The sequence below is a fragment of the Zea mays genome, chromosome 4 (genome assembly GCF_902167145.1).
Source record: "Zea mays cultivar B73 chromosome 4, Zm-B73-REFERENCE-NAM-5.0, whole genome shotgun sequence".
NCBI classification, from domain to species: Eukaryota; Viridiplantae; Streptophyta; class Magnoliopsida; order Poales; family Poaceae; genus Zea; species Zea mays.
The window spans coordinates 29,393,605-29,401,207 of record NC_050099.1 but is presented as its reverse complement, the minus strand read 5'-3'; positions in this window follow the sequence as shown (position 1 = coordinate 29,401,207).

Below are 7,603 nucleotides of genomic sequence, written 5' to 3'. Positions count from 1 at the left end.
AAAGGTAAATGAATAGGATTTTGCAAAGCATTTTCAAGATTTGAAATTTTCTCCCCCTGTTTCAAATGCTTCTCCTTTGATTAAACAAAACTCCCCCTAAATGAGATCCTCCTCTTAGTGTTCAAGAGGGTTTTGATATAACATTTTTGAAATACTACTTTCTCCCCCTTTTGAACACAATAAGACACCAATTGATAAAATTCTTTTGAAAACTTGAAAACATGAAGTTTTTGAAATTGGTGGTGGTGCAGTCCTTTTTCTTTGGGCTCATACTTTCTCCCCCTTTGGCATGAATCGCCAAAAACGGAATTATTAGAGCCCTCGAAGTACTTTCTTCCCCTTTGGTCATAAATAAGTGAGTTAGGATTATACCAAAGACGAAGTCCTTTTGCTCTCTCCCCCAAGGATGGAGAGTGGCTTGGAGCGACGGCGAAGGTTAAGTTACGGAGTGGAAGCCTTTGTCTTTGCCGAAGACTCCAATTCCCTTTCAATATACATATGACTTGGTTTGAGATAGACTTGAAAACACATTAGTCATAGCATATAAAGAGATATGATCAAAGGTATATAAATGTGCTATGTGTGCAATCTAGCAAAAGAAATTGCGGGAATCAAGAATATTGAGCTCATGCCTAAGTTTGGTAAAAGATTGTTCATCAAGCGGCTTGGTAAAGATATCGGCTAATTGATCTTTAGTATTAATGTATGAAATCTCGATATCTCCCTTTTGTTGGTGATCCCTAAGAAAATGATACCGAATGGCTATGTGCTTAGTGCGGCTATGCTCGACGGGATTGTCGGCCATTTTGATTGCACACTCATTATCACATAGCAAAGGGACTTTGGTTAATTTGTAACCGTAGTCCCGCAGGGTTTGCCTCATCCAAAGCAATTGCGCGCAACAATGGCCTGCGACAATGTACTCGGCTTCGGCGGTGGAAAGAGCGACCGAATTTTGCTTCTTTGAAGCCCAAGACACCAAGGATCTTCCCAAGAACTGGCAAGTCCCCGATGTGCTCTTCCTATTGATTTTACACCCCGCCCAATCGGCATCCGAATACCCAATCAAATCAAAGGTGGATCCCCTAGGATACCAAAGCCCAAACTTAGGAGTATAAGCCAAATATCTCAAGATTCGTTTTACGGCCGTAAGGTGAGCTTCCTTAGGGTCGGCTTGGAATCTTGCACACATGCATACGGAAAGCATAATGTCCGGTCCAGATGCACATAAATAGAGTAAAGAACCTATCATCGACCGGTATACCTTTTGATCCACGGACTTACCTCCCGTGTCGAGGTCGAGATGCCCATTAGTTCCCATGGGTGTCTTGATGGGCTTGGCATCCTTCATTCCAAACTTGGTTAGAATGTCTTGAGTGTACTTTGTTTGGCTGATGAAGGTGCCCTCTTGGAGTTGTTTGACTTGGAATCCTAGAAAATACTTCAACTCCCCCATCATCGACATCTCGAATTTCTGTGTCATGATCCTACTAAACTCTTCACATGTAGACTCGTTAGTAGACCCAAATATAATATCATCAACATAAATTTGGCATACAAACAAGTCATTTTCAAGAGTTTTAGTAAAGAGTGTAGGATCGGCCTTTCCGACTTTGAATCCATTTGCAATAAGAAAATCTCTAAGGCATTCATACCATGCTCTTGGGGCTTGTTTGAGCCCATAAAGCGCCTTAGAGAGCTTATAGACATGGTTAGGATACTCACTGTCTTCAAAGCCGGGAGGTTGCTCAACATAGACCTCTTCCTTGATTGGTCCATTGAGGAAGGCACTCATTCCTTGTGAAGTTGTTGAGCTCCTCTTGCATCGCCACCACCCAATCCGAATCTTGGAGTGCTTCCTCTACCCTGTGTGGCTCAATAGAGGAAACAAACGAGTAATGTTCACAAAAATGTGCAACACGAGATCGAGTAGTTACCCCCTTATGAATATCGCCGAGGATGGTGTCGACGGGGTGATCTCGTTGAATTGCTTGGTGGACTCTTGGGTGTGGCGGCCTTGGTTCTTGCTCATCCTCCTTTTCTTGATCATTTGCATCTCCCCCTTGATCTATGCCGTCATCTTGAGGTGGCTCATTTGATTGATCTTCTTCTTCATCAACTTGAGCTTCATCCTCATTTTGAGTTGGTGGAGATGCTTGCGTGGAGGAGGAAGGTTGATCTTGTGCATTTGGAGGCTCTTCGGATTCCTTAGGACACACATCCCCAATGGACATGTTCCTTAGTGCGATGCATGGAGCCTCTTCTTCACCTATCTCATCAAGATCAACTTGCTCTACTTGAGAGCCGTTAGTCTCATCAAACACAACGTCACAAGAAACTTCAACTAGTCCCGAGGACTTGTTAAAGACTCTATATGCCCTTGTGTTTGAATCATATCCTAGTAAAAAGCCTTCTACAGTCTTAGGAGCAAATTTAGATTTTCTACCTCTTTTAACAAGTATAAAGCATTTGCTACCAAAGACTCTAAAATATGAAATGTTGGGCTTTTTACCGGTCAGGAGTTCATACGATGTTTTCTTGAGGATTCGGTGAAGATATAACCGGTTGATGGAGTAGCAAGCGGTGTTGACCGCCTCGGCCCAAAACCGATCCGAAGTCTTGTACTCATCAAGCATGGTTCTTGCCATGTCCAATAGAGTCCTATTCTTCCTCTCCACTACACCATTTTGTTGTGGCGTGTAGGGAGAAGAGAACTCATGCTTGATGCCCTCCTCCTCAAGGAAGCCTTCAATTTGAGAGTTCTTGAACTCCGTTCCATTGTCGCTTCTTATTTTCTTGATCCTTAAGGTGAACTCATTTTGAGCCCGTCTCAAGAATCCCTTTAAGGTCTCTTGGGTTTGAGATTTTTCCTGTAAAAAGAATACCCAAGTGAAGCGAGAATAATCATCCACAATAACTAGACAGTACTTACTCCCGCCGATGCTTATGTAAGCGATCGGGCCGAATAGATCCATGTGTAGGAGCTCCAGTGGCCTGTCGGTCGTCATTATGTTCTTATGCGGATGATGAGTGCCAACTTGCTTCCCTGCTTGGCATGCACTACAGATCCTGTCTTTCTCAAAATGAACATTGGTTAGTCCTAAAATGTGTTCTCCCTTTAGAAGCTTATGAAGATTCTTCATCCCAACATGGGCTAGTCGGCGATGCCAGAGCCAACCCATGTTAGTCTTAGCAATTAAGCATGTGTCGAGTTCAGCTCTTTCAAAGTCTACTAAGTATAGCTGACCCTCTAACACACCCTTAAATGCTATTGAATCATCACTTCTTCTAAAGACAGTGACACCTACATCAGTAAATAGACAGTTGTAGCCCATTTGACATAATTGGGAAACAGAAAGCAAGTTGTAATCTAAAGAATCAACAAGAAAAACATTGGAAATGGAATGGTCAGGAGATATAGCAATTTTACCCAAACCTTTGACCAAACCTTGATTTCCATCCCCGAATGTGATCGCTCTTTGGGGATCTTGGTTTTTCTCATATGAGGAGAACATCTTTTTCTCCCCAGTCATGTGGTTTGTGCACCCGCTGTCGAGTATCCAACTTGAGCCCCCGGATGCATAAACCTACAAAACAAGTTTAGTTCTTGACTTTAGGTACCCAAATGGTTTTGGGTCCTTTGGCATTAGACACAAGAACTTTGGGTACCCAAACACAAGTCTTGGAGCCCTTGTGCTTGCCCCCAACATATTTGGCAACTACCTTGCCGGATTTGTTAGTCAACACATAAGATGCATCAAAAGTCTTAAATGAAATGCTATGTTCATTTGATGCAATAGGGGTTTTCTTTCTAGGCAACTTAGCATGGGTTGGTTGCCTAGAGCTAGATGTCTCACCCTTATACATGAAAGCATGATTAGGGCCAGAGTGAGACTTCCTAGAGTGAATTCTCCTAATTTTGCTCTCGGGATAACCGGCAGGGTATAAAATGTAACCCTCGTTATCCTGAGGCATGGGAGCCTTGCCCTTAACAAAATTGGACAATCTTTTAGGAGGGGTACTAAGTTTGACATTGTCTCCCCTTTGGTAGCCAATACCATCCTTAATGCCCGGGCGTCTCCCATTATAGAGCATACTTCTAGCAAATTTGAATTTTTCATTCTCTAAGTTATGCTCGGCAATTTTAGCATCTAATTTAGCTATATGATCATTTTGTTGTTTAATTAAAGTCATGTGATCATGTATAGCATCAATGTTAATATCTCTACATCTAGTGCAAATAGAAGTGTGCTCAACGGTAGATGTAGAGGGTTTGCAAGATTTTAATTCTACATGTAACATGTCATTCTTAGTTCTAAGGTCAGAGATAGTAGTATTGCAAACATCAAAATCTTTAGCCTTAGCAAGCAATTTTTCATTTTCAATTCTAAGGCTAGCAATGAAAGCATTCAACTCATCAATCCTAGCAAGCAAATCAACATTATCATCTCTAGGATTGGAAGTTGAAACAATACAAACATGAGAATCAACCTTAGCTAATAAATTAGCATTTTCATTTCTAAGGTTGTCTATTGTCTCTCGGCAAGTGCTTAGCTCACTAGATAATTTTTCACATTTTTCTACTTCTAGAGCATAAGCCTTTTTAACCTTAACATGTTTCTTGTTTTCTTTAATTAGACAATCCTCTTGGGAATCCAAAAGGTCATCCTTTTCATGAATAGCACTAATTAATTCATTTAATTTTTCTTTTTGTTCCATGTTAAGATTGGCAAAAAGAGTACGCAAGTTATCTTCCTCATCACTAGCATTATCATCACTAGAGCTTTCATACTTAGTGGAGGATCTTGATTTTACCTTCTTTTTGCCGTCCTTTGCCATGAGGCACTTGTGACCGACGTTGGGGAAGAGAAGCCCTTTGGTGACGGCGATGTTGGCGGCGTCCTCGTCGTCGGAGGAGTCGCTTGAGCTTTCGTCGGAGTCCCACTCCCGACAAACATGGGCATCGCCGCCCTTCTTCTTGTAGTATCTCTTCTTCTCCTTTCTTCTTCCCTTCTTGTCGTCGCCTCGGTCACTGTCACTTGATATAGGACATTTAGCAATAAAATGACCGGGCTTACCACATTTGTAGCAAACCTTCTTGGAGCGGGACTTGTAATCTTTCCCCCTCCTTTGTTTGAGGATTTGGCGGAAGCTCTTGATGACGAGCGCCATCTCCTCATTGTCAAGCTTGGAGGCGTCGATTGGTTGTCTACTTGGTGTAGACTCCTCCTTCTTTTCTTCCATCGTCTTGAATGCGACGGGTTGAGCTTCGGATGTGGTGGGTTCGTCAAGCTCGTTGATTTTCCTCGAGCCTTCGATCATGCACTCAAAACTTACAAAATGCCCGATTACTTCCTCGGGGGTCATTTTAGTATATCTAGGATTACCACGAATTAATTGAACTTGAGTAGGGTTAAGGAAAATAAGAGATCTTAGAATAACCTTAACCATTTCGTGGTCGTCCCACTTTACGCTCCCGAGGTTGCGCACTTGGTTCACCAAGGTCTTGAGCCGGTTGTACATGTGTTGTGGCTCCTCCCCTTTGCGAAGCCGGAACCGACCGAGCTCCCCCTCGATCGTTTCCCGCTTGGTGATCTTTGTGAGTTCGTCTCCCTCGTGCGCGGTTTTGAGCACATCCCAAACTTCTTTGGCGCTCTTCAACCCTTGAACTTTGTTATACTCCTCTCTACTTAAAGAGGCGAGGAGTATTGTTGTCGCTTGAGAGTTGAAGTGCTCGATTTGGGCCACTTCATCCTCATCATAATCTCTGTCCCCTACGGCAGGTACCTGTGCACCAAACTCAACAACATCCCATACACTTTTGTGGAGTGAGGTTAGATGAAATCGCATTAAATCACTCCACCTAGCATAATCTTCACCATCAAAAGTTGGTGGTTTGCCTAATGGGACGGAAAGTAAAGGTGTATGTTTAGAAATGCGAGGGTAGTGTAGGGGAATCTTACTAAACTTCTTACGCTCTTGGCGTTTAGAAGTTACGGAGGGAGCGTCGGAGCCGGAGGTTGATGTTGATGAAGTGTCGGTCTCGTAGTAGACCACTTTCCTCATCCTCTTTTGCTTGTCCTTACTCCGATGCGGCTTGTGGGAAGAAGATTTTTCTTTCTTCTCTTTGTGGTGAGAAGAAGATTTCTTCTCCTTCCCTTTGTTGGAGGAGATCTTCTTCTTCTCCTTCCTCTTGGTGCGGGACTCTTCCGATGAAGTGCTCCCTTGGCTTGTAGTGGGCTTTTCGCCGGTCTCCATCTCCTTCTTGGCGTGATCTCCCGACATCACTTCGAGCGGTTAGGCTCTAATGAAGCACCGGGCTTTGATACCAATTGAAAGTCGCCTAGAGGGGGGGTGAATAGGGCGAAACTGAAATTTATAAATATAAACACAACTACAAGCCGGGTTAGCGTTAGAAATATAAACGAGTCCGAGAAAGAGGGTGCAAAACAAATCGTAATCAAATAAGGAGTGTGACACGCGGATTTGTTTTACCGAGGTTCGGTTTTTGCAAACCTACTCCCCGTTGAGGAGGCCACAAAGGCCGGGTCTCTTTCAACCCTTCCCTCTCTCAAATGGTCCCTCGGACCGAGTGAGCTTTCTTTTCTCAATCACTTGGAACACAAAGTTCCTACAAGGATCACCACAAGATTGGTGTCTCTTGCCTCAATTACAAGTGAGTTTGATCGCAATGAAAGAATCAAGAAAGCACGATTAAAAAGCCAAGCAACAAGAGCGACAAATAACACACGGATCACTTTCTCTCTCAAGCCACTAATCACTAATGATCTCTTTTCTCAATTGTGAAACTTGGAGAGATGGAGGCTTTGAATGTGTCTTGGAATGGATTGCTAGCTCTTGTATTGAATGTTGAAGGTTGGAATGCTTGGATGTGTTGAATGGAGGTGGTTGGGGTTGTATTTATAGCCACCAACCACTTCCTAGCCGTTGGGCCATTCTGCTGAGCGCGGACGGTCCGCCGGCCTGGTGCGGACGGTCCGCCCCTGTAGATCAACGGCTGAAAATGCAACGGTCAGCAGTAACGGTTATATCAACGGCTATATTGCATTTAATGCGTCGTCAGATGTCAGACAGAGCCAGTCGCGGACGGTCCGGTCGTGCACCCCGGACGGTCCGCGAGGCCCCCTATAATTCATTTCTCCGAACCCGTTACCTTCGGGTTTTTCGGTTTCTTACCGACCGGACGGTCCGCGCCTGAGGCCGGACGGTCCGCGCGAGGGCTCGGACGGTCTTTGCTTTTCCTTCGGACAGTCCGTAGTGGAAACTTGTGTTCTTGCATTGGTTCTGTCCGAGGGTCATTCCTGTGTCGCGGACGGTCCGCCGCAAGGGGCCGGACGGTCCGCGCTTGGCCTGTTTTTCCAAAAAGCTTCTCCTGTCCGGAATAATCTACGGTATTCCGGACAGTCGATTTCGTATAGTTGTAGATGAACCTTTGGCACCTGTAGAACATATAATCTAGAGCAAACTAGTTAGTCCAACAATTTGTGTTGGGCAATTCAACCACCAAAACTATTTAGGAACTAGGTGTAAGCCTAATTCCCTTTCAATAGCCCTTCTTCGACGAATTCGTGTGGGTAGATCA